This window comes from Oncorhynchus masou, chromosome 29 (genome assembly GCF_036934945.1).
Source record: "Oncorhynchus masou masou isolate Uvic2021 chromosome 29, UVic_Omas_1.1, whole genome shotgun sequence".
NCBI lineage: Eukaryota > Metazoa > Chordata > Actinopteri > Salmoniformes > Salmonidae > Oncorhynchus > Oncorhynchus masou.
In genome coordinates this window covers 60,583,666-60,609,806 of record NC_088240.1, presented here as the reverse complement: position 1 = coordinate 60,609,806, position 26,141 = coordinate 60,583,666, and the positions used below count along the sequence as shown (strand labels likewise).

Sequence of the window (26,141 nt, the reverse complement as noted above, 5' to 3'; positions counted from 1 at the left end):
TATTTTTGGACTTCTGTAAAGCCTTTGACACAATTGAACATGAATTTCTCTTTAGGTCTCTTAAACTTTTTGGATTTGGTGAAAATTGCATTAAAGTAATTTGCATGTTTTACAAAGATATAAATAGTTATGTGCTACTAAACCTTAATACTTCCAAAAGATTCAGTATCAACAGAAGTACACGACAGGGATGCCCAATTTCGCCATTTTTATTCATTTTGGTTGTGGAACTTCTATCTCTAGATATTCTGAATTATGCAAATTTGTATGGCTTAACCATTTTTAACAAAGAAATCAAAATCTCCGAACTGGCTGATGATACTACTATTTTCTCAAGAGACAAAGACCAGGTAGCCCCATGCCCTTAATACTATAACCACATTTTCTATTGAAAATATTCCTGTAAATGATATATTCCTGTTAAATATTTAGGAATACATCTGTCAAAAAACACTTAGTCAGACAACATTTGAATTTCTCTCCTAAAATAAAGAGAATTAAAAATATATTTAATAATTGGCTACAAAGAGATCTTTCTATACTTGGGAGAGTACTTCTGTCCAAGACAGAGGGACTGTCTCGTTTTGTGTACCCCTCATTATTGTTATGTGTAAATCCAGCTACTTATAAAGAGATTAATAAGACCTTTTTTGACTTAATCTGGAAAAAAAGTCTCACAAACTAAAAAAATCTGTCCTGTCAAACAAAAGAGCTGAAGGCGGTCTAGAAGTGTTGGATTTTGTTGACGTAAATAACACTTTCAAAATAAACTGTTTGAAAAAATGTTTGATCAATACTGATTCAATATGGTACTTCATTCCAAATAATGTGTTAATAAATTGGAGGTCTTCAATTTTTACTGCAATGTAATTATATTCCTGAAAGATTACCTGCTAAATTTGGCTAGGTTTCACCAACAAGCTTTAATGGCCTGGAAAATATGTTTCTTGCACAATTTTTCCCCACATAAAGCTCTTTTGTGGAATAATTCAGACATAACTGTAAGGAATAAGTCATTGTTCTACCCCAGCTGGCATGAGAGGAATATTGACTTTGTTCTTGATATTTTCGACAACAAGGGTAATATTCTCACATATGAACAATTTATAACATTGAAAGAGTTTCCAATACCTTTCAGAGAGTTCATTTCTGTGATCAAAGCTGTTCCCAGTGGTCTAACTACACTTGTGAAAACTCATCTTCATTTTGGGAATGATCACAAAGTTTATCCAGAACTCAGATTGGAAGGTGTGGTCTTTCTTGAGGGATCGTGTTCTAATAAATATATAAGACAAATTCTTCATTCACAAAACCAACTTACACAGAGAGGAAGGTTTTTCTGGAACATGCTTATTTCTGACATTACAAAGGCCTTACAAATACTGTATACCAAACAAAGTAAAGGAAGTACATTTCAACATTTTACATAAGATATATCCATGTAATTCTATGATGTCCAAATGTATAGCTATTGATGATATATGCGTTTTCTGTGAAAAAGAAGATTAGAATCTGTCTCACTTGTTCTTTGAATGTAAATTTGTGTCAGAATTTATGGAAAACCTTGAAAAATACTTATTTACCATTATGAACACTGCCTATGTTTTTGACATGAAAGATTTAATATGTTACTATTGCAATGATAACAAGACCACTGAAATTATTGTTAATTTTTTAATTATTTTTGCCAAAAACTTTATACACAAACAAAAATTCAAAAATTCTATACCAAAATTACACATTTTTCTGATTGAATTAAATTATCTTATTAAAACATTAACCCTAGTGAATAACAACAAGAATAACATATTCCTGAATCATTATAATAAGATATTTTCAGAGTTAATACAATTGCACTAAAATTGTTTCTGTTGAAATCACACTGAATGGATTATGCTTTAGAATTGCATTGGGGGCATACTAAACCAAGGTGGTGTAGCAGTGGGGATGTCTGTTTTGATTGTCTTGTCCCGTCCCTTGTATATATCAGTTTTCTTCATATATATTTCATATATATTTGTATAATTATTTTTACATTTGCACACACTGTAGATAACTTTTTCTATTTTTCTTTCTTTTGTGTTATTGACTGTGCGTTTGTTTATGTGTAACTCTCTGTTGTTGTTTTTGTCGCACTGCTTTGCTTAATCTTGGCCAGGTCGCAGTTGTAAATGACAACTTGTTCTCAACTGGCCTACCCGGTTAAATAAAAGTGAATTAAAACTTTAAAAAATACTTATTTCACAGTACAGCTTTACCTATAGATTGTGGATTAATGACATGGGGTCTCAGTCTACTCAGGACACCCAGGGAACATTATCGTCGTACTGTAGCTCTTATTGCTGGACTCTGAAACAACTGAACTGAGACACATTTATTGTCAAGCTATGTGTATTGAACACTATTCCAGAGGAAAAACAATACTGCGTGGATGTTTTGGAGTCTGATAACTGAGGATGACGTTGTGAAAAAATATATTGGGTATTGAGTAGACTGATACCCTATTTCATTGATCCCCAATCCTTAGGTAAAGCTGTACAGTACAATATGAATGTCAATACACACAATAGGCTGACTGGGGAGGCGATTTCACACAGTCACAGTCCCGCAATAAGAGCTACAACGCTAATATTTGAGTATACTCTTCACAGTCGTGTTCTGTGGGTGTCACCGAGTAGACTGATACCCCATTTTATTGCTTCACATTCCAACCTTGTTTAACATGATCTAATCTAAATATGGCATGATTCCACCAGTTGTTACCTTCTGCATCACTTTCAAAGAGGAACTTTTATTTTGAAGTCAAATCGCAAATGCCACTATTGTGCCTACTCCTTATTGTGGCTAGCTTCACAACACATAACCCGGTCTGGTCGAGCCTCATGAAGCTTGCTGGCAGTATATAACGTTAACTTTGGGCACCAGGGTTTAGGAGCTGGCTAGCTATTTCTTGTCATGAACTGAAGTTCAATTTCAATAGGCAAACAACATGTGGCTACCTCTTGCTAGGGACTAAGCTAAAGCTAGCTGCTCGCCCAGAAGTTGCAGTCCAACACAGCATTCTACAATTAAACTGTTTTATTTGACATGTCAAATTAAAAGCTTATTCAATGTGTCAAATAGTGTTATTTGATGTGTATCTTTTTTGACACGGAAAGACCCAAACTGCGTTCCATACTGTGGTACCTTGATTATCTGCATAACATTTTGATTAACATAGTTGAACATGAGGAAGATAACACTTAACTTGTAGCTTCCGTATGTGCTTTTACAGAAAAACTGTTACAATTGAATTATTTTTTGTGCATAAATCCTGAGACATTATTCAGAAAATAGGTTGAATTCATTCACGTCAAAATGTTTTCAGGGCTCAAGCAACTACAACAAAAAGTATAGCAATAGAAAATAATTGAAATTGAAATAAAAGAGCAAAATCATGCCTCAGAACCAAACGCTAAAATAAAGTAGAAGTTTATCACAAGCAGAGGATCAATGGGGATTCGGGGAGATGATGTCATATTCAGGAGACACGTCCGCCTTGTCCAATGAGATGTAGGTACTATCTTCTTCTTTAGCTCTCTTCTGTCCACCCTTTTTGCTATTTAAGTCACAAAAACATTGTTCTCTGAGATGATTTTAGGGTCAATTTGTGCAGAACTGAAAATAATAACATAAAGGAAGCATCTACTGTACAATATATTGCAACCCGTTATTTAAGATTAAGATCACTTTAATGGTCAGTTGCACACAAGGTCCAACCGAAATTTGACTTCCTCTTTTAACCCAACCCCTCCGGAAGACACACATACATAAACATGTTGGAGAGGTGGGTTGCGTTTCAAACTCAAGGGAGATAGATAGCCCTCGGCCCCTAAACACTCAGCCCCTGCGGCCATATTTGTCATCGGTCCAAATGATTAGCCAAGGGAAGTTTGCAACGTAAGCCCCTCAGCCCTCGTTTGTAATTGAGTTTGCGAGTGTACAATTATGTTGACTTCGGAGCCTGAAACGCCCCATAACTCAATTCGCAATGATTGTACATCCGATAAGAAAAGTGAGCCAAAACTTAGAACCTCAACATTAATATGGAGTCAACATACAAGTGTAAGTAAAAACTAATGGAAATAAGTTAGAAATTGTGCTACTAATAAACAAACACATCTCATAAAAGTAATCATGTTTTTGTTTGGTTAGCTTTTGGAAATTGCAGAAATAAAAATGTTTCCTTCTTCAGAAGTAACTAGGCAGGCTAATGTAAGGTAGCTAATTAATTTGCTAGCTTAGTACAGTAGGTGTATATTAATGATTATATAGTTAATGTAAGTACACGTGCAATCATAATTCACAGTTGTGTATATAAAGCACCCACAAGCTACCGGTGGCAGTGATCTTGGAATGAACGAGTGACGAATTTACGGGCTAGGGCGGTCCATTTAAACCTCTTGAGTGTAGGGGGCAGTATTTTGATGTTTGGATGAAAAACATACCCAAATATAACTGCCTATTTCTCAGGCCTAGAATGTGCATATAATTGTCAAATTAGGATAGAAAACACTCTAAAGTTTCCAAAATTGTCAAAATAATGTCTGTGAGTATAACAGAACTGATATTGCAGGCGAAAACCTGAGGAAAATCCAACCCGGAAGTGTTGTTTTTCCTGAAAGCTCTCTGTTCCATAGCTTGCCTTCGCTCCATTTAAAGGGATATCAACCAGATTCCTTTTCCTATGGCTTCCCCATGGTGTGAACAGTTTTTAGACATAGTTTCAGGCTTTTATTTTGAAAAATGAGCGAGAAAGATCACATCGCGTAAGGGGATGGCTGGGTGCCTGCAGCGTTTTGCATGCGCAACAGCTTGGAGCAGTCATTTTCTCTTTCTCTCCTATTGAAGAAGCTACAGTCCCAGTTGATATATTATCGATTATATAATATAAAAACAACATGAGGATCGATTATAAAAAACGTTTGACATGTTTCTACGAACATTACGGATACTATTTGGAATTTTCATCTGCGATGTCGTAACCGCTCGAGCCTGTGGATTTCTGAACATAACGCACCAACCAAATGGAGGTATTTTGGATATAAAGATAATCTTTATGGAGCAAAAGGAACATTTATTGTGTAACTGGGAGTCTCGTGAGTGCAAACATCCGAAGATCATCAAAGGTAAGCGATTTCATTTATTGCTTTTCTGACTTTTGTGACCTTGGCTGCTAGCTGTTTGTAATATTTTGTCTACTGAGAGAGATGTCCTTACATAAACGCTTGGTATGCTTTCGCCAAAAAGCTTTATTAAAAACTGACACGCCAGGTGGATTAACAACAAGCTAAGCTGTGTTTTGCTATATTGCACTTGTCATTTCATGAACATTTTATATTTTTAGTAATTTAATTTTAATTTGAGCTCTGAAATTCAGAGGATATTTTTATTTAACCAGGTAGGCAAGTTGAGAACAAGTTCTCATTTACAATTGCGACCTGGCCAAGATAAAGCAAAGCAGTTCGACACATATAACGACAGAGAGTTACACATGGAGTAAAACAAACATACAGTCAATAATACAGTATAAACAAGTCTATATACGATGTGAGCAAATGAGGTGAGATAAGGGAGGTAAAGGCAAAAAAAGGCCATGGTGGCAAAGTAAATACAATATAGCAAGTAAAACACTGGAATGGTAGATTTGCAATGGAAGAATGTGCAAAGTAGAAATAAAAATAATGTGGTGCAAAGGAGCAAAATAAATAAATAAATAAAATACAGTAGGGAAAGAGGTAGTTGTTTGGGCTAAATTATAGGTGGGCTATGTACAGGTGCAGTAATCTGTGAGCTGCTCTGACAGTTGGTGCTTAAAGCTAGTGAGGGAGATAAGTGTTTCCAGTTTCAGAGATTTTTGTAGTTCGTTCCAGTCATTGGCAGCAGAGAACTGGAAGGAGAGGCTGCCAAAGAAAGAATTGGTTTTGGGGGTGACTAGAGAGATATACAGTGCCTTGCGAAAGTATTCGGCCCCCTTGAACTTTGCTACCTTTTGCCACATTTCAGGCTTCAAACATAAAGATATCAAACTGTATTTTTTTGTGAAGAAACAACAACAAGTGGGACACAATCATGAAGTGGAACGACATTTATTGGATATTTCAAACTTTTTTAACAAATCAAAAACTGAAAAATTGGGCGTGCAAAATTATTCAGCCCCTTTACTTTCAGTGCAGCAAACTCTCTCCAGAAGTTCAGTGAGGATCTCTGAATGATCCAATGTTGACCTAAATGACTAATGATGATAAATACAATCCACCTGTGTGTAATCAAGTCTCCGTATAAATGCACCTGCACTGTGATAGTCTCAGAGGTCCGTTAAAAGCGCAGAGAGCATCATGAAGAACAAGGAACACACCAGGCAGGTCCGAGATACTGTTGTGAAGACGTTTAAAGCTGGATTTGGATACAAAAAGATTTCCCAAGCTTTAAACATCCCAAGGAGCACTGTGCAAGCGATAATATTGAAATGGAAGGAGTATCAGACCACTGCAAATCTACCAAGACCTGGCCGTCCCTCTAAACTTTCAGCTCATACAAGGAGAAGACTGATTAGAGATGCAGCCAAGAGGCCCATGATCACTCTGGATGAACTGCAGAAATCTACAGCTGAGGTGGGAGACTCTGTCCATAGGACAACAATCAGTAGTATATTGCACAAATCTGGCCTTTATGGAAGTGGCAAGAAGAAAGCCATTTCTTAAAGATATCCATAAAAAGTGTTGTTTAAAGTTTGCCACAAGCCACCTGGGAGACACACCAAACATGTGGAAGAAGGTGCTCTGGTCAGATGAAACCAAAATTGAACTTTTTGGCAACAATGCAAAACGTTATGTTTGGCGTAAAAGCAACACAGCTCATCACTCTGAACACACCATCCCCACTGTCAAACATGGTGGTGGCAGCATCATGGATTGGGCCTGCTTTTCTTCAGCAGGGACAGGGAAGATGGTTAAAATTGATGGGAAGATGGATGGAGCCAAATACAGGACCATTCTGGAAGAAAACCTGATGGAGTCTGCAAAAGAGCTGAGACTGGGACGGAGATTTGTCTTCCAACAAGACAATGATCCAAAACATAAAGAAAAATCTACAATGGAATGGTTCAAAAATAAGCATATCCAGGTGTTAGAATGGCCAAGTCAAAGTCCAGACCTGAATCCAATCGAGAATCTGTGGAAAGAACTGAAAACTGCTGTTCACAAATGCTCTCCATCCAACCTCACTGAGCTCGAGCTGTTTTGCAAGGAGGAATGGGAAACAATTTCAGTCTCTCGATGTGCAAAACTGATAGAGACATACCCCAAACGACTTACAGCTGTAATCGCAGCAAAAGGTGGCGCAACAAAGTATTAACTTAAGGGGGCTGAATAATTTTGCACGCCCAATTTTTCAGTTTTTGATTTGTTAAAAAAGTTTGAAATATCCAATAAATGTCGTTCCACTTCATGATTGTGTCCAACTTGTTGTTCATTCTTCACAAAAAATACAGTTTTATATCTTTATGTTTGAAGCCTGAAATGTGGCAAAAGGTCACAAAGTTCAAGGGGGCCGAATACTTTCGCAAGGCACTGTACCTGCTGGAGCGTGTGCTACAGGTGGGAGATGCTATGGTGACCAGCGAGCTTAGATAAGGGGGGACTTTACCTAGCAGGGTCTTGTAGATGACATGGAGCCAGTGGGTTTGGCGACGAGTATGAAGCGAGGGCCAGCCAACGAGAGTGTACAGTTCGCAATGGTGGGTAGTATATGGGGCTTTGGTGACAAAACGGATTGCACTGTGATAGACTGCATCCAATTTGTTGAGTAGGGTATTGGGGGCTATTTTGTAAATGACATCGCCAAAGTCGAGGATTGGTAGGATGAGTGAAGGATGCTTTGTTGCAAAATAGGTAGCCAATTCTAGATTTAACTTTGGATTGGAGATATTTGATATGGGTCTGGAAGGAGAGTTTACAGTCTAACCAGACACCTAAGTATCTGTAGTTGTCCACGTATTCTAAGTCAGAGCTGTCCAGAGTAGTGATGTTTGACAGGCGGGTAGGTGCAGGTAGCGATCGGTTGAAGAGCATGCATTTAGTTTTACTTGTATTTAAGAGCAATTGGAGGCTACGGAAGGAGAGTTGTATGGCATTGAAGCTTGCCTGGAGGGTTGTTAACACAGTGTCCAAAGAGGGCCAGAAGTATACAGAATGGTGTTGTCTGCGTAGAGGTGGATCAGAGACTCACCAGCAGCAAGAGCGACCTCATTGATGTATACAGAGAAGAGAGTCGGTCCAAGAATTGAACCCTGTGGCACCCCCATAGAGACTGCCAGAGGTCCGGACAGCAGACCTTCCGATTTGACACACTGAACTCTATCAGAGAAGTAGTTGGTGAACCAGGCGAGGCAATCATTTGAGAAACCAAGGCTGTCGAGTCTGCCGATGAGGATGTGGTGATTGACAGAATCGAAAGCCTTGGCCAGATCAATGAATACGGCTGCATAGTAATGTTTCTTATCGATGGCGAACACTGTCATCTCAGATTTTCAAAATATGCTTTTGAACCATAGCAAATCACTAATTTGTGTAAGAGTATGCTAAGCTAGCTTAGCATTTTGAGTAACATTTAGCACGCAACATTTTCACAAAAACCAGATAACCAAATAAATAAAATCATTTACCTTTGAAGAGCTTCGGATGTTTTCAATGAGGAGACTCTCAGTTACATAGCAAATGTTCAGTTTTTCCTGAAAGAATCTTTGTGTAGGAGAAATCGCTCCGTTTTGTACATCACATTTGGCTACCGAAACAAACCGAAAATTCAGTCACCAAAACGTCAAACCTTTTCCGAATTAACTCCATAATATCGACCGAAACATGGCAAACGTTGTTTAGAATCAAGCCTCAAGGTGTTTTTTCACATATCTCTTCATTAATATGCAGTTCGTGGAAGCCTGCTTTCCCCTCAGAATCGCATGGAAAAATACCAGCAGCTGAAAAAGACGCACCAATGTCGACGGAGGACACCGGGCGGACACCTGGAAAATGTAGTCTCTTATGGTCAATCTTCCAATGATATGCTGCAGACACCAATGATATGCTGCAGTCACAATGCTGCAGACACCTTGGGGAAACGACAGAAAGGGCAGGCTCATTCCTCTCGCATTCACAGCCATATAAGGAGACAATGGAAAAAGGAGCCTCAAAAATCCTGCTGGTTTCCTGGTTGCCGTTTCATCTTGGTTTTGCCTGTAGCTCCCGTTCTAGGGCACCCACAGACAATATCTTTGCAGTTCTGGAAAATTCTGTGTTTTCTTTCCAAAGCTATCAATTATATGCATAGTCAAGCATCTTTTTGTGACAAAATATCTTGTTTAAAACGGGAACGTTTTTCATCCAAAAATGAAATTGCGCCCCTAGAGTTTCAAGAGGTTAAGATATCGTTTAGGACCTTGAGCGTGGCTGAGGTGCACCCATGACCAGCTCTGAAACCAGATTGCATAGCAGAGAAGGTATGGTGAGATTCGAAATGGTCGGTAATCTGTTTGTTGACTTGGCTTTCGAAGACCTTAGAAAGGCATGGTAGGATAGATATAGGTCTGTAGCAGTTTGGGTCAAGAGTGTCCCCCCCTTTGAAGAGGGGGATGACCGCAGCTGCTTTCCAATCTTTGGGAATCTCAGACGACACGAAAGAGAGGTTGAACAGGCTAGTAATAGGGGTGGCAACAATTTCGGCAGATCATTTTAGAAAGAAAGGGTCCAGATTGTCTATCCCGGCTGATTTGTAGGGGTCCAGATTTTGCAGCTCTTTCAGAACATCAGCTGAACGGATTTTGGAGAAGGAGCAATGGGGAAGGCTTGGGCGAGTTGCTGTGGGAGGTGCAGTGCTGTTGACCGGGGTCGTAGTCGCCAGATGGAAAGCATGGCCAGCCGTAGAAAAATGCTTATTGAAATTCTCAATTATGGTGGATTTATCAGTGGTGACAGTGTTTCCTATCTTCAGTGCAGTGGGCAGCTGGGAGGAGGTGTTCTTATTCTCCATGGACTTTACAGTGTCCCAGAACTTTTTTGAGTTAGTGTTGCAGGAAGAAAATTTCTGCTTGAAAAAGCGAGCCTTGGCTTTTCTAACTGCCTGTGTATAATGGTTTCGCCATAGGATGTTTCTGTGTTGGTTAAGGGCAGTCAGGTCTGGTGAGAACCAAGGACTATATCTGTTCCTGGTTCTAAATTTCTTGAATGGTTAGGAAGGCATTTAAAAAAATATCCAGGCATCCTCTACTGACGGGATGAGATCAATATCCTTCCAGGATACCCCGGCCAGGTCGATTAGAAAGGCCTGCTCGCTGAAGTGTTTCAGGGAGCGTTTTACAGTGATGAGTGGAGGTCGTTTGACCACTGACCCATTACGGATGCAGGCAATGAGGCAGTGATCGCTGAGATCTTAGTTGAAGACAGCAGAGATGTATTTAGAGGGCAAGTTGGTTAGGATGATATCTATGAGGGTGCCCGTGTTTAAGGGTTTGGGGAGGTACCTGGTAGGTTCATTGATAATTTGTGTGAGATTGAGGGCATCAAGTTTAGATTGTAGGATGGCTGGGGTGTTAAGCATGTTCCAGTTTAGGTCGCCTAGCAGCACAAGCTCTGAAGATAGATGGGGGGCAATCAGTTCACATCCAGAGCACAGCTGGGGGCAGAGGGTGGTCTATAGCAGGCGGCAACGGTGAGAGACTTGTTTTTAGAGAGGTGGATTTTTAAAAGTAGAAGTTCAAATTGTTTGGGTACAGACCTGGATAGTAGGACAGAACTCTGCAGGCTATCTTTGCAGTAGATTGCAACACCGCCCCCCTTGGCAGTTCTATCTTGTCTGAAAATGTTGTAGTTTGGAATTAAAATTTCAGAATTTTTGGTGGTCTTCCTAAGCCAGGATTCAGACACAGCTAGAACATCCGGGTTGGCAGAGTGTGCTAAAGCAGTGAATAGAACAAACTTAGGGAGGAGGCTTCTAATGTTAACATGCATGAAACCAAGGCTATTACGGTTACATAAGTCGTCAAAAGAGAGCGCTTGGGGAATAGGAGTGGAGCTTAGCACTGCAGGGCCTGGATTCACCTCTACATCGCCAGAGGGACAGAGGAGGAGTAGAATAAGGGATGCGGCTAAAAGCAATAAGAATTGGTCGTCTAGAACGTCTGGAACAGAGAGTAAAAGGAGGTTTCTGGGGGCGATAAAATAGCATCAAGTTATAATGTACAGACAAAGGTATGGTAGGATGTGAATACAGTGGAGGTAAACCTAGGTATTGAGTGATGAAGAGAGAGATATTGTCTCTAGAAACATCATTGAAACAAGGAGATGTCATTGCATGAGTGGGTGGTGGAACTAAGAGTTTGGATAAGGTATAGTGAGCAGGACTAGAGGCTCTACAGTGAAATAAGCCAATAAACACTAACCAGAACAGCAATGGACAAGGCATATTGACATTAAGGAGAGGCATGCTTAGTCGAGTGATCAAAAGGGTCTGGTGAGTGGAGAGGTTTGTTGGGGGTCACTGCGATTTAGACAGCTAGCCAGGCCATCGGTTTCAAGCTAGCATAGGATGGAGGTCTGTTATTAGCCACCTCTTGCGTTCATTTGCCACCTCTTGCGTTCCGTCAGTAGATTAGTGGGGTTCCGTGTGGTAGAGGGGATTAATCCAAATCACACAACAACAACAAAAATAAAAACAATAGATATAGTTATAGAGGCCCAAGAAGAAAAAATAATAATAAATAATAATAAAAATAAATAAATAAATTGTTCGATTGTCTATTCAGATAGCAGCCGATAAGACAGCTAACGGTTAGCAGGCCATAGATGGGCGTTCAGGTAACGTTGCGACGGAGGAGCCAGCCGGATAACTCCTTCGGGTAGATAACGTCGGCAGTCCAGTTGTGAAGGCCCGGTGGGGCTCCGCGTAGGCAGTAAAACGGGTCCGGGTAGGTGACTGCAGCCCGGGAGTGATTGATGGAACTCTTCAGCTGGCTAGCTCCGGAATAATTGATGTTTGCTCTGGAATCGACGAAAGCCGATAGTCACACGGATAGTAGCTGTGAGATCCAGGTATGAATGTCCAGAGTTAGCGGTTGAAATCCAGGGACATGGAGCGAAAAATTGGTCCGGTATGTTCCGTTCCGAGTCGCACTGCGCTGCGCCGTACAAAACTGCCGATAGATTTTTGAGCTAAAGGATAGCTGATGACCACAAACCGTGGTTAGCTGACTACTAACGATTTGCCAGTAAAGAAGCTAACTAGCGACGCTGGCCCAGTTGTGCGCCGCCCCATGGGTCTCCCGGTCACAGCCAGCTGTGCCAGAGCCTGCGTTTGAACGCAGAATCTCTAGTGGCACAACTAATACTGCGATGCAGTGCCTTAGACCACTGCGTCACTCGAGAGGGCTTTTACTTTTGACACTGAAGTATATTTAAAACCAAATACTTTTAGACTTTTACTCAAGTAGTACTTTACTTGAGTCATTTTCTATGAAGGTATCTTTACTTTTACTCAAGTATGAGATTTGGGTACATTTTCCAACGCTGAATTTACCTCGCTCAGACAGTCGTACCTTGCTTAACCTTTTGATTAAAAAAAAGCTCAGTATAACAATGATAAGCATTTTATGCCACCTGAATTTATGTCGTATGTCCTCATGTATGAAACTGTGGGATTGTAATGTTTTCTTACCATTTACAAGCGCTGGTCAGATAGACAAGGAGGGCCACATTAAGGCTGAGGGACAAGCCAACGATTATCCAGGGAAAGACTGCAACATCCCTCTTCTCTGACCCAGGGATATCTATTGGAAGTGATACAAATTCATTGGTACAAAAACACTTTGTTTAATTGATCCAACACTATTCTACTTTTTACTCTTTACCCCACGAGTTAGGTTTCCATCCAATTGGCGACAAATGTTCATGCAGAATCAAATGTGCAAACGAACTTGTTTCAGATATAATCAGTGTGTGATGACGCAGTCCACACAAAATGTTGTTTTTCACTTAAGTTGTCAATTACCTAATAACTTTAGCGATAGTTTTGTCAAAAAAACTGTTGCGGTAAATAGCAAATGTTCCTAATCTGATTTTGGCACATGATAGGAGCGAGAATATTTCTCATCGTCAAAAGGCAGTCAAGCAACGATCATGTCATTAGAATAAGACCCTTGATATTTATTTCAAAGTAGCATCAGGATAACCGTGCACCACCCTGTGAAGTTCACCATTGATTTCATTTGTAGCCTAATAAACTGCATGGTTTCCTGAATTGTAGTGGAGGACCACACACCATATCATTGCTTGAGTCCAACTTTATACTTCGATATTATGGTGGTTATTTCAATATTTGAGCATAAAGGCGTTTCCACTGCCATTTCTCGCATAGATATCCCACCATGTCGAACGAACAAATGATGTGTCTGCATTTATAAAATTGTATCGAAACTTCCTGTTTCCATCACAGATGTCATACTTTTTTTTATCCGGTATGACTTTACTATCATACAAATTGTGGATGGAAATGTGGCATCTGACATTCACTAAATTACCAGAAGTAAGTGGACACCTGCTCGTCAAACATCTCATTCCAAAATCATGGGCTTTAATATGGAGTTGGTCCCCCATTTGCTGCTATGATAGCCTCCACAACAGCCTCCACTTCTGGGAAGGCTTTCCACTACATGTTGGAACATTGCTGCGGGGACATACTTCCATTCAGCCACAAGACCATTAGTGAGGTCGAGCACTGATGTTGGGTGATTAGGCTTGGTTCGCAATCGGTGTTCCAATTCATCCCAAAGATGTTCAATGGGGTTAAGGTCAGGGCTCAGTGCAGGCCAGTCAAGTTCTTCCACACCGATCTCAACAAATAATTTCTGTATGGACTTCGCTTTGTACACTGGGGCATTGTCATGCTGAAACAGGAAAGGGCCTTCCCCAAACTTGCAACAAAGTTGGAAGCACAGAATCGCCTAGAATGTCATTGTATGCTTGTAGCGTTAAGATTTCCCTTCACTGGAACTAAAGGGCCTAGCCCGAACCATGAAACAATGTGCTTTATAAAGAGATGATCATGAAACTATAGTTTTTTCAACTCTGCATAAACTGAGTATTAACAGCATAAAATGAGTAGTCGCCTATTTATTACAAACATTGTTGAAGAAAAGTTCAAAATTAAGTCACACTGCCACATTATAATGAGATGAATGGTGAATTTTGCACTTGTCACAACTTTTGCACGATGAAAATGTCATCGTCTTTGTCGGTGTGATTTGAGCTGAATTTGAGCAGAAATGAATTGGTGATTCATCTTCACTCAAATTGTAAAATGTAACACTGGTCCTATACATACATAGAATGTTCAACTGAAGAACTTACGTGTCAGACTCCCTTCAGCTTGGTGTAGTATGGGGAATTCCATCTTGGTCTGGCCAATTACATTGCTGCTGACACACTCCACGCTGCTGTTCTTGTATTCTGAGGCAGACATGGTGATGGTGCTGTTCACGGTTTGGGCACTCCTGGAGACGATGACACTGTAACTAATATAGACCCCTAACATTGGCCAAGCAATCACTGGTAAGGGAACCCCCTAACTGACACACACACAGGTCAGGACCTCTGCCTGGACCACACACACCGAGCCATTCAGGAACTTGGGACGGTCTAGGGAAGACAAATAAATGCTTGTTTACCTAACAGAGACTTGAAGAGTAAGTACTGTAATGTATTTTGATAATGAGGGAATGCTCTGAAAGGTGAATGTACATTTTACTGTTAAAGTCACCGTTTTCTCCAGAGTAATGTTGGCCTTCTTGTAGATGCCCACACATGTGAGGTTGATGTTGTGATGTTCGGATTTAGGAGTGAAATACAACTTATTCACACTGAATACATTTTCTGCTGTTGATGGCTCCATTATCCTAAAATGCATGCCTAAGTTCTCTGTCCCTCTCCAGGCTATTCCAACAAAAAAATCTTCTTCTAGTCTTTGCGGGCAGAGGTCATTTAGTTTGAGTGAATATACTTTGCAGGTCAGTGTGGCACTCTCTCCCTCTATGAGAGGGGGTGTCTCCACAGTGGGCTTCTTCTGGGTTAGAGCTAAACAGAATTTGGCAAAGTTTGATCACTTTGACCATTCATTTTTCAAGCATTTTAATTCAGATTATGCTGTGATGTGAAAACCACGATTATTATCATTTGGAGGTTCTGAATCAGTGACAAAATATGCTGCAATTTAACATTATTAGAATTCAGAAGTGTGTAGGCTACATTTATTCTCACTTGGACACATAAGGTGATATTTTCATCAGGCAAAGACCAATACAGTAATACTCATTATAATCTGTAGTGCGATTTAAGAGAATGAAAGTAGTATATTGTTGACATAGTTTCTTACGTACCAGACACTGAGACTCGTACCCTCTCAGGAAAAACATACATTTGATCATCTCCCCATGTTAACTTGAATCTATACTCGTTTTCTCCTTCTTGTTGGTCTTCGAGGAAAAAGCTGCAAGACCTTTCAGGACCTCTCAGGAACTGCCAAAAACACAGCACACCTCTGCATCTTTTTCAAATACAGGTGTAAGTGCATCTCCTTTGAACCAGACTCTTCGTATGTATTCAGTAACGTTGCCTGGGTATGTGAATTTGCATGATATAGGAATGCACTGTCCAGCCTCTACTGTAACGTCTTGGGTCACTGTGATGGAGAAGTTTGTACCTGTCTCACGAGGCTCTAAAAATGTCCAGTACAGTAATACATTTAACAATTGACTCGCCAAAGCTTACAAAGAGAGTAATCTTATTCCAAAACATGTTACTATACTCTTTTGTCAAGTCATAGAGCATCATACTGTACCTATGCACTGACTACAGCTTGCTGTTATGACCCAGCAGATAGCCACGGTGCAGATCTCAACCAGCATCTTCTTTTATCACAAGACATACGAAATCAGGATTTATGAGATACAAATCTATGCTGTAATAGAGAGTATACAATTTATTTCCCTAAAGAGCTAAACAAATGCACAAATGATTCATCACTTCATAATAATATGCTGACTTAATGACTTGTTTATATTGTTATAAATCCACTTACCACTCCCTACTGTGTACCAGCCCTCTGTCTGTCTCACTTAGCTCTCTCTGTTCGGTGGAGATATTTAAATATTTTCTGTCATTTCTGGCTGCGGGAAATGTAAAAATATCTGTAGAGGCCAGAGTCGAGAGTCAGTATCTATCTTTAGTTCACCCTTTTCACAACCTAATTTTGTGTTGAAACAATATAAACTGTTGCACAGTACAACACTGTGTTAATGTTAGTACAATTAGGAACAGTTGAAGAATATACTATAAGTCAACATAGTAACCTAAAATACTGCATTAACATTCAGGCCCTTGGTATACTTGTTTGTTTAGTCTTTGAACTAATGCATGAGGGCAGTTCATATTTCAGATTAAAATAACTGTGCATATGGTTCACATTGGTCAGTTGTTTTATCCTGGGAATGCATTTTTAGTGCATCTCAATGTATTACAAAAACAACAAAATTCAAACCAAAAGTCATTGGTAGAGCACATACAACTTCAATATTTTATGCTGCTGGTTGAGCTTTACTAATAGTTCACTAATATCTGACTCAACAGATATCTTTGGCCCCCATACACACTTAGGTTGTACAACTGATGTACGACGCATTTGACACCATGGTTGTGATAGCTGATATTTTTGTGATACAATAAAGAGTTCAAACAACCACTGCAGGCTTCCAACACTTATGTAATTATATTTGTGCAGAAAACCCCCGTTTTATCACAACGATTGTGCCAAATGCATCAGCTGAGTATGTTTTACTTAGTTGTTAACCCACTTTAGGTTTACCCTAAATTTAATTTCAATTCCATTCAGTTTGACTATGACTTACAATGGCTAGAACAACTCTACAAGGCTTTTAGTTTAGGTACCAACTGTGTGAGTATCTGTAGTTTGGTGCATACTGATGAGAGACTTTGGAAGGCATTTGCAGGAGTAGCCAACAGGTTGAGGCTCATGCCACCAGAATTCAGCCCAAATGAAGCCATATCTAGAATCCCTTATAAAAGTCACGATAGCAGGTATTGTAAAGACAGTTTGCTATACTGTCCCTGCTGCAGCATGAGGCCTGCTCAGGAAACCTGTACTTTACACCCTTTTACAACAGCAGAAACACATATATTTCAGGGAACATGGTGTAGAGTTTAAACAGAAGTATTTAGGAGAAGTTAAACCCCACCTAACAAATATAGCAAAACTTTCGCACTTTAACTCAGTCTCAAAGTGTGAAGAGGAACTAAACTAGGGCCCACAGAGTGTTGTAAGGGTTGGTCAAACTCTGTGAAGATTCACTAACATGTCTGGTTAAAATACAATAAAAATGTAATGGGAAACTGAGTTGAAGACCAAGAAGGCATAATGGCTTTTACGGTAATATTGTTTTTAGAGGAATTGCAGTAATGGTCAAATATTTTTTTTACGTTTAAAAAATAATGCAACTGTGAAAGAGGAATCATCACTCTTCAAATGTGGGTCTGATATAAATGTATAAGTGAATGATTGTGGAAGAAAAAAATCTAATTTGCTGCTGATTTTGAATAAGCTATAAAATCATCACAAAATACACTATTTTTTCAAAAGTATGTCAAAACCCCTTCAAATGAGTGGATTCAGCTTTTTCAGCCACACCTGTTTCTGACAAATGGAAAAATCGAACACACATGTACTCTCCATAGAGAGATTCAGTCTTCCCAGCCTGGTGCAGGTCTACAATTTTGTTTCTGGTGTCCTTAGACAGCTCTTTGTTCTTGGCCATAGTGGGGTTTGGAGTGTGACTGTTTGAGGTTGTGGACAGGTGTCTTTCATACTGATAACAATTTCAAACAGGTGCCATTAATACAGGTAATGAGTGGAGGACAGAGGAGCCTCTTAAAGAAGAAGTTACAGGTCTGTGAGAGCCAGAAATCTTGCTTGTTTGTTTTGACCAAATACTTATTTTCCACCATAATTTGCAAATAAATTCATTAAAAATCCTACAATGTGATTTTATTACAGGCCTCTCTCATCTTTTTAAGTGGGAGAACTTGCACAATTGGTGGCTGACTAAATACTTTTTTGCCCCACTGTATACGTGCTGTTATTGTGAAGAGAAAATGTCTAGGAGCAACAATTGGTAGGCGTGTAGCGCTTAAAAATTGTCTGTCCTCAGATGCAACACTCACTACCGAGTTCCAAACTGCCTCTGGAAGCAGCGTCAGCACAATAACTGCTCATCGAGAGATTCATGAAATGGGTTTCCATGGTCACGCAGCCGCACACAAGCCTAAAATACCCATGCGCAATGCCAAGAGTTGGCTGGAGTGGCGTAAAGTCAGTTGCGGAACTGAATGCATTCAACCAAAATCTGTCTTCTGCATTAAACCCTATTTCGCAGATGTTTCCACTTTGGCTGTTTGGTTAATCAAACCAGCAACCTTTCAGTTACTGTCTCAATGGTTTTACACTCTAGGCTACCTGTTGCTCATAATGAATGCATTCAGCATGCTTGTGAGTTAATTAAGAATATGTCAGAGAATGTGTTTTTAACTCATATAAAGGGAAGCACCCTTTTCTCGGCAGATCGTGCGTATTGGGGAAATGACTTCATCTATCAGACCACAGAGGGGTTTAAAAAAAGATAGAGGATATTGCAAGGCATTTTAAATATTATTCACATGTACTTGTTACAAACAGCCAATCTTGAAATATGTACACATTTTCTTGTATAAATCTTTCTTATGGTAAAACTGCATGTAAATACAAAAGGCATGGGTGTGTTGGGATGGCAGTCTGTGGCTCAGTTGTTTGAGTATGGTGCTTGCAAAGCCTGGGTTGTGGGTTTGATTCCCACGGGGGACCAATACAGGAAAAAGTAAAAAAAAATGCATTGACTCACTACTGTAAGTTTCTCTGGATAAGAATGTCTGCTTAATGACTGTCAACCAAGTCAACCAAGTTGGTTTGATGGGTTGGTTGATTATGGTCTATATACAGTATGGCTGGGCGGTATACAATACAAAGGGACTTCCTGGATTGCAGCACCAAGTTAGAGAGAGTAACAGAATGGGGACATGAAGTGACAGTTCACACCCATCAGAGAGTCACAGGGCTCCTGATCAACAGGAGGAGAGAGCACACAGAGAGGTAATGTGCTGATTCAGTCTAACTTTCTGCATGGATCGAAAGACAAGCTATTCAACCATTATATATTTTTGTTTTGTTACATTGAATGACTGTTAAAACTTGATTATGACTACTTAATGTAATGGTAATTTTCTATTAATCATTTAGGGCATTACATCACATTGCTTCATAAGGCTTTATATACAGTTGAAGACGGAAGTTTACATACACCTTAGCCAAATACATTTCAACTCAGTTTTTCACAATTCCTGACATTTAATCATAGTAAATATTCCCTGTCTTAGGTCAGTTAGGATCACCACTTTATTTTAAGAATGTGAAATGTCACAATAATAGCAGAGAGAATGATTTATTTAGGCTTTTATTTCTTTCATCACATTCCCAGTGGGTCAGAAGTTTACATACACTGAATTAGTATTTGATAGCATTGCCTTTAAATGGTTTAACTTGGGTCAAACATTTTGGGTAGCCTTCCACAAGCTTCCCACAATATGTTGGGTGAATTTTGGACCATTTCTCCTGACTGAGCTGATGTAACTGAGTCAGGTTTGTAGGCCTCCTTGCTCGCACATGCTTTTTCAGTTCTGCCCACAAATTTTCAATAGGATTGAGGTCAGGGCTTTGTGATGGCCACTCCAATACATTGACTTTGTTGTCCTTAAGCCATTTTGCCACAATGTTGGAAGTATGCTTGGGGTCATTGTCCATTTAGAAGCCCTGTTTGCGACCAAGCTTTAACTTCCTGTCAGACATAGGTGTATAGGTGGCAAGGAAGTCAGGCGCAGGAGAGTCAAAAGGAGTGTAAAAATGGAGTCTTTTAATAAAGTCCACGTAGTATGCTCCATCACACTAAAATGTACACATACAAACAAACATGGGTACGAGGACCCGACGCGCACCTATACAACAAGCAACTACACTGACAATAGAACAATCTCTGACAAAGACATGAGGGGAAACAGAGGGTTAAATACACAACAGGTAATGAATGGGATTGAAAACAGGTGTGTGGGAAGACAAGACAAAACCAATGGAAAATGAAAAAGGGATCAATGATGGCTAGAAGTGTTATGAACTTGAGTGAAGACCCAAAAGCGGTTTTAACAGAAAACAGAGTTCTTTAATGAAAATACAGGAATGGCATAAATCCTCTTCCAACGTTGTCAGCGGAACAAAAAGAACGTTAGTATAGTGCAGGATGCTCCTGCCAGGCAGACTCCGACAGGACAGGACAAGGTGGAAGCAAACGAGACGACAGCTTGCTTCTGGCATCAAAAAACACAAACAAGAATCAGACACTGAAAGTAGCAGGAACAGAGAGAGAAATAGAGACCTAATCAGAGGGGGAAGAGAGAACAGGTGGGGAAGAGTGAAAGAGCTAGTTAGGGCAGATGTAGAACAGCTGAGGAATGAGAGACAGAGAAGGTAACCTAAAAAGACCAGCAGAGAGAGAGAATGAAGAGAAAGGACAGGAACAGACATAACAAGACATGACAGTACCCCCCCCACTCACCGAGCGCCTCCTGGCGCACTCGAGGAGGAAACCTGGCGGCAACGGAGGAAATCATCGATCAGCGAACGGTCCAGCACGTCCCGAGAGGGAACCCAACTCCTCTCCTCAGGACCGTACCCCTCCCAATCCACTAGGTACTGATGACCACGGCCCCGAGGGCGCATGTCCAAAATCTTACGAACCCTGTAGATGGGTGCGCCCTCGACAAGGATGGGGGGAGGGACGAGCGGGGCGCGAAGAACGGGCTTAACACAGGAGACATGGAAGACCGGGTGAACGCGACGAAGATAGCGCGGAGAAGAAGTCGCACTGCGACAGGATTAATGACCTGGGAAATACGGAACGGACCAATGAACCGCGGGGCCAACTTGCGAGAAGCTGTCTTAAGGGGAAGGTTCTGAGTGGAGAGCCATACTCTCTGACCGCAACAATATCTAGGACTCTTGGTCCTACGCTTATTAGCGGCCCTCACAGTCTGCGCCCTATTACGGCAAAGTGCCGACCTGACCCCCTTCCAGGTGCGCTCGCAACGCTGGACAAAAGCCTGAGCGGAGGGAACGCAGGACTCGGCGAGCTGAGATGAGAACAGCGGAGGCTGGTACCCGAGGCTACACTGAAAAGGGGATAGACCGGTAGCAGACGAGGGAAGCGTGTTGTGGGCGTACTCTGCCCAGGGGAGCTGTTCTGACCAAGACGCAGGGTTACGAAAAGAAAGACTGCGTAAAATGCGACCAACAGTCTGATTGGCCCGTTCGGCTTGACCGTTAGACTAGGGATGAAAGCCGGACGAGAGACTGACGGAAGCCCCAATCAAACGGCAAAACTCCCTCCAAAATTGAGACGTGAACTGCGGACCTCTGTCGGAAACGACGTCAGACGGAAGGCCATGAATTCGGAAAACATTCTCGATAATGATCTGAGCCGTCTCCTTAGCAGAAGGGAGCTTATCGAGAGGAATGAAATGAGCCGCCTTAGAGAATCTATCGACAACCGTAAGAATAACTGTCTTCCCCGCTGATGAAGGCAGTCCGGTGATAAAATCTAAAGCGATGTGAGACCACGGTCGAGAGGGAATGGGAAGCGGTCTGAGACAGCCGGCAGGAGGAGAGTTCCCAGATTTAGTCTGCGCGCAGACCGAACAAGCGGCGACAAATCGACGCGCGTCACGTTCCCGAGTGGGCCACCAGAAACGCTGGCGAATGGAAGCGAGCGTACCCCGAACGCCGGGGTGGCCGGCTAACTTGGCAGAGTGGGCCCACTGAAGAACGGCCGGACGAGTAGGAACGGGAACGAACAGAAGGTTCCTAGGACAAGCTCGCGGCGACGGAGTGTGAGCGAGTGCTTGCTTTACCTGCCTCTCAATTCCCCAGACAGTCAACCCGACAACACGCCCGTCAGGGAGAATCCCCTCGGGGTCGGTGGAGACCTCAGAAGAACTGAAGAGACGAGATAAAGCATCAGGCTTGGTGTTTTTGAGCCCGGACGATAAGAAATAACAAACTCGAAACGAGCGAAAAACAGAGCCCAACGAGCCTGACGCGCATTAAGTCGTTTGGCTGAACGGATGTACTCAAGGTTCCTATGGTCAGTCCAAACGACAAAAGGAACGGTCGCCCCTCCAACCACTGTCGCCATTCGCCTAGGGCTAAGCGGATGGCGAGCAGTTCGCGATTACCAACATCATAGTTACGTTCTGACGGCGATAAGCGATGAGAGAAAAACGCGCAAGGATGGACCTTGCCGTCAGAGAGAGAGCGCTGAGAAAGAATGGCTCCCACGCCCACCTCTGACGCGTCAACCTCAACAACAAACTGACTAGAGATGTCAGGTGTAACAAGAATAGGTGCGGATGTAAAACGATTCTTAAGAAGATCAAAAGCTCCCTGGGCGGAAACGGACCACTTAAAGCACGTCTTAACAGAAGTAAGGGCTGTGAGGGGAGCTGCCACCTGACCGAAATTACGGATGAAACGACGATAGAAATTAGCGAAGCCCAGAAAGCGCTGCAGCTCGACGCGTGACTTAGGAACGGGCCAATCAATGACAGCCTGGACCTTAGCGGGATCCATCTTAATGCCCTCAGCGGAAATAACGGAACCGAGAAAAGGGACAGAGGCGGCATGAAAAATGCACTTCTCAGCCTTCACATAAAGACAGTTCTCCAAAAGGCGCTGGAGGACGCGTCGCACGTGCTGAACATGAATCGAGAGAGACGGAGAAAAAATCAGGATATCGTCCATGTAAACGAAAACAAAAATGTTCAGCATGTCTCTCAGGACGTCGTTAACTAGTGCCTGAAAGACAGCTGGAGCGTTAACGAGGCCGAAAGGAAGAACCCGGTATTCAAAGTGCCCTAATGGAGTGTTAAACGCTGTCTTCCACTCGTCCCCCTCCCTGATGCGCACGAGATGGTAGGCGTTACGAAGGTCCAATTTGGTGAAAAACCTGGCTCCCTGCAGGATCTCGAAGGCTGAAGACATAAGAGGAAGCGGATAACGATTCTTAACTGTTATGTCATTCAGCCCTCGATAATCCACGCATGGGCGCAGGGACCCGTCCTTCTTCTGAACAAAAAAAAACCCCGCTCCGGCGGGGGAGGAGGAGGAGACTATGGTACCGGCGTCGAGCGAAACCGACAAATAATCCTCGAGAGCCTTACGTTCGGGAGCCGACAGAGAGTATAATCTACCCCGGGGGGAGTAGTTCCCGGAAGGAGATCAATACTACAGTCATACGACCGGTGTGGAGGGAGAGAAGTGGCCTTGGAACGACTGAACACCGTGCGCAGATCGTGATACTCCTCCGGCACCCCTGTCAAATCGCCAGGCTCCTCCTGTGAAGAAGAGACAGAGGAAACAGGAGGGATAGCAGACATTAAACAGGTTACATGACAAGAAACATTCCAGGATAGGATAGTATTACTAGACCAATTAATAGAAGGGTTAAGGCGCACTAGCCAGGGATGACCCAAAACAACAGGTGTAAAAGGTGAACGAAAAATTAAAAAGAAATGGTTTCGCTATGATTACCAGAGACAGTGAGGGTTAAAGGCAGCGTCTCACGCTGAATCTTGGGGAGAGAACTACCATCTAAAGCGAACAAGGCCCTGGGCTCCCCTAACTGTCTGAGAGGAATGTCATGTTCCCGAGCCCAGGTCTCGTCCATAAAACAGCCCTCCGCCCCAGAGTCTATCAAGGCACTGCAGGAAGCAGATGAACCGGGCCAGCGGAGATGGACCGGAAAGGTAGTGCGTGATCCAGAAGGAGAGGCCTGAGTAGTTGCGCTCACCAGTAGCCCTCCTCTTACTGATGAGCTCTGGCTTTTACTGGACATGAGGTGACAAAATGACCAGCGGAGCCGCAGTAGAGACAGAGGCGATTGGTGATTCTCCGTTCCCTCTCCTTGGCCGAGATGCGAATACCCCCAGCTGCATAGGCTCAGCATCCGAGCCGGCGGAGGAGGGTGGCAGTGATGCGGCAGGTGGCAGTGATGTGGAGAGGGGAGCAACGGAGAACGTGAGCTCCTTTCCACGAGCTCGGCGACGAAGATCAAACCGTCGCTCTATGCGAATAGCGAGAGCTATTAAGGAGTCCAGACTGGAAGGAACCTCCCGGGAGAGGATCTCATCCTTAACCTCGACGTGGAGACCCTCCAGAAAACGAGCGAGCAATGCCGGCTCGTTCCAGTCACTAGAGGCAGCGAGAGTGCGAAACTCAATAGAATAATCCGTTATGGATCTATTCCCCTGACATAGGGAAGACAGGGCCCTGGAAGCCTCCTCGCCAAAAACAGAACGGTCAAAAACCCGTATCATCTCCTCCTTAAAGTCCTGATACTGGTTAATACACTCAGCCCTCGCCTCCCAGACTGCCGTGCCCCACTCACGCGCCCGTCCGGTAAGGAGAGAAATGACGTAGGCGATGCGGGCTGCGCTCCTGGAGTAAGTGTTGGGCTGGAGAGAGAACACCACATCACACTGAGTGAGGAATGAGCGGCACTCAGTGGGCTCCCCAGAGTAACACGGCGGGTTGTTGATCCTGGGCTCCGGAGACTCGGAAACCCTGGAAGTGGGCGGTGGATCGAGGTGGAGTTGGTGAACCCGTCTTGTGAGGTCGGAGACTTGGACGGCCAGGGTCTCAACGGCATGTTGAGCAGCAGACAATTCCTCCTCGTGTCTGCCTAGCATCGCTCCCTGGATCTCGACGGCGGAGTGAAAAGGGTCCGGAGCCGCTGGGTCCATTCTTGGTCTGATTCTTCTGTTATGAACTTGAGTGAAGACCCAAAAGCGGTTTTAACAGAAAACAGAGTTCTTTAATGAAAATACAGGAATGGCATAAATCCTCTTCCAACGTTGTCAGCGGAACAAAAGAACGTTAGTATAGTGCAGGATGCTCCTGCCAGGCAGACTCCGACAGGACAGGACAAGGTGGAAGCAAACGAGACGACAGCTTGCTTCTGGCATCAAAAAACACAAACAAGAATCAGACACTGAAAGTAGCAGGAACAGAGAGAGAAATAGAGACCTAATCAGAGGGGGAAGAGAGAACAGGTGGGGAAGAGTGAAAGAGCTAGTTAGGGCAGATGTAGAACAGCTGAGGAATGAGAGACAGAGAAGGTAACCTAAAAAGACCAGCAGAGAGAGAGAATGAAGAGAAAGGACAGGAACAGACATAACAAGACATGACAAGAAGACCGGTGACGTCGAACGCCGAGCACCGCCCGAACAAGGAGAGGCAACGACTTCGGCAGAAGTCGTGACACTTCCTGACTGATGTCTTGAGATGTTGCTTCAATATAACCACGTAATTTTCCTACCTCATGATGAAGTGCACCAGTCCCCTTGCAGCAAAGCACCCCCACAACATGATGCTGCCACCCCCGTGCTTCACGCTTGGGATGATATTCTTCAGCTTGCAAGCCTCCCCCTTTCCCTCCAAACATAACGATGGTCATTATGGCCGAACAGTTCTATTTTTGTGTCATCAGACTAGAAGACATTTATCCAAAAGTACAATCGTTGTCCCCATGTGCAGTTGCAAACTGCAAACTTTTATGGCAGTTTTGGAGCAGTGGCTTCTTCCTTGGAGCAGCAGCAGCCTTTCAGGTTATGTCGATATAGGACTAGTTTTACTGTGGATATAGATACTTTTTACCTGTTTCCTCCAGCATCTTCACAAGCTCATTTGCTGTGGTTCTGGGATTGATTTGCACTTTTTGCACCAAAGTACATTCATCTCTTGGAGACAAAACGTATATCCTTCCTGAGCGGTATGACGGCTGCGTGGTCCCATGGTGTTTATACTTGCGTACTATTGTTTGTACAGATGAAGGTGGTATCTTCAGGCGTTTG

At 42.5% G+C, this 26,141-nt stretch overlaps 1 protein-coding gene and 1 long non-coding RNA gene across 4 annotated transcripts in view; one reads left to right on the top strand and one right to left on the bottom strand.

Annotated features, from left to right (window-relative positions):
- Window positions 1-1,666: 1,666 nt before the first annotated feature.
- LOC135520151 (uncharacterized) lies at window positions 1,667-16,237 on the bottom strand. Of its 3 annotated transcripts, none has more exons than XR_010452355.1 (5): window positions 16,162-16,237; window positions 14,826-16,041; window positions 14,436-14,723; window positions 12,745-12,856; window positions 1,667-3,598 (listed from the first exon to the last, which is right to left on the bottom strand). It is a non-coding gene; the product is annotated as an uncharacterized LOC135520151 (long non-coding RNA). The 3 variants fall into 3 exon arrangements; XR_010452354.1 differs by having other exon boundaries at window positions 14,436-15,798; window positions 15,922-16,041; XR_010452353.1 differs by having other exon boundaries at window positions 14,436-16,041.
- Window positions 16,238-19,171: 2,934 nt separating this feature from the next.
- Window positions 19,172-26,141, top strand: part of LOC135519670 (uncharacterized) — a 30,281-nt gene continuing 23,311 nt past the window's right edge. The window contains exon 1 of the mRNA XM_064944908.1: window positions 19,172-19,278. The gene's annotated coding sequence lies outside the window, so the exon portion shown is untranslated. The remainder of the gene's footprint in view (window positions 19,279-26,141) is intronic.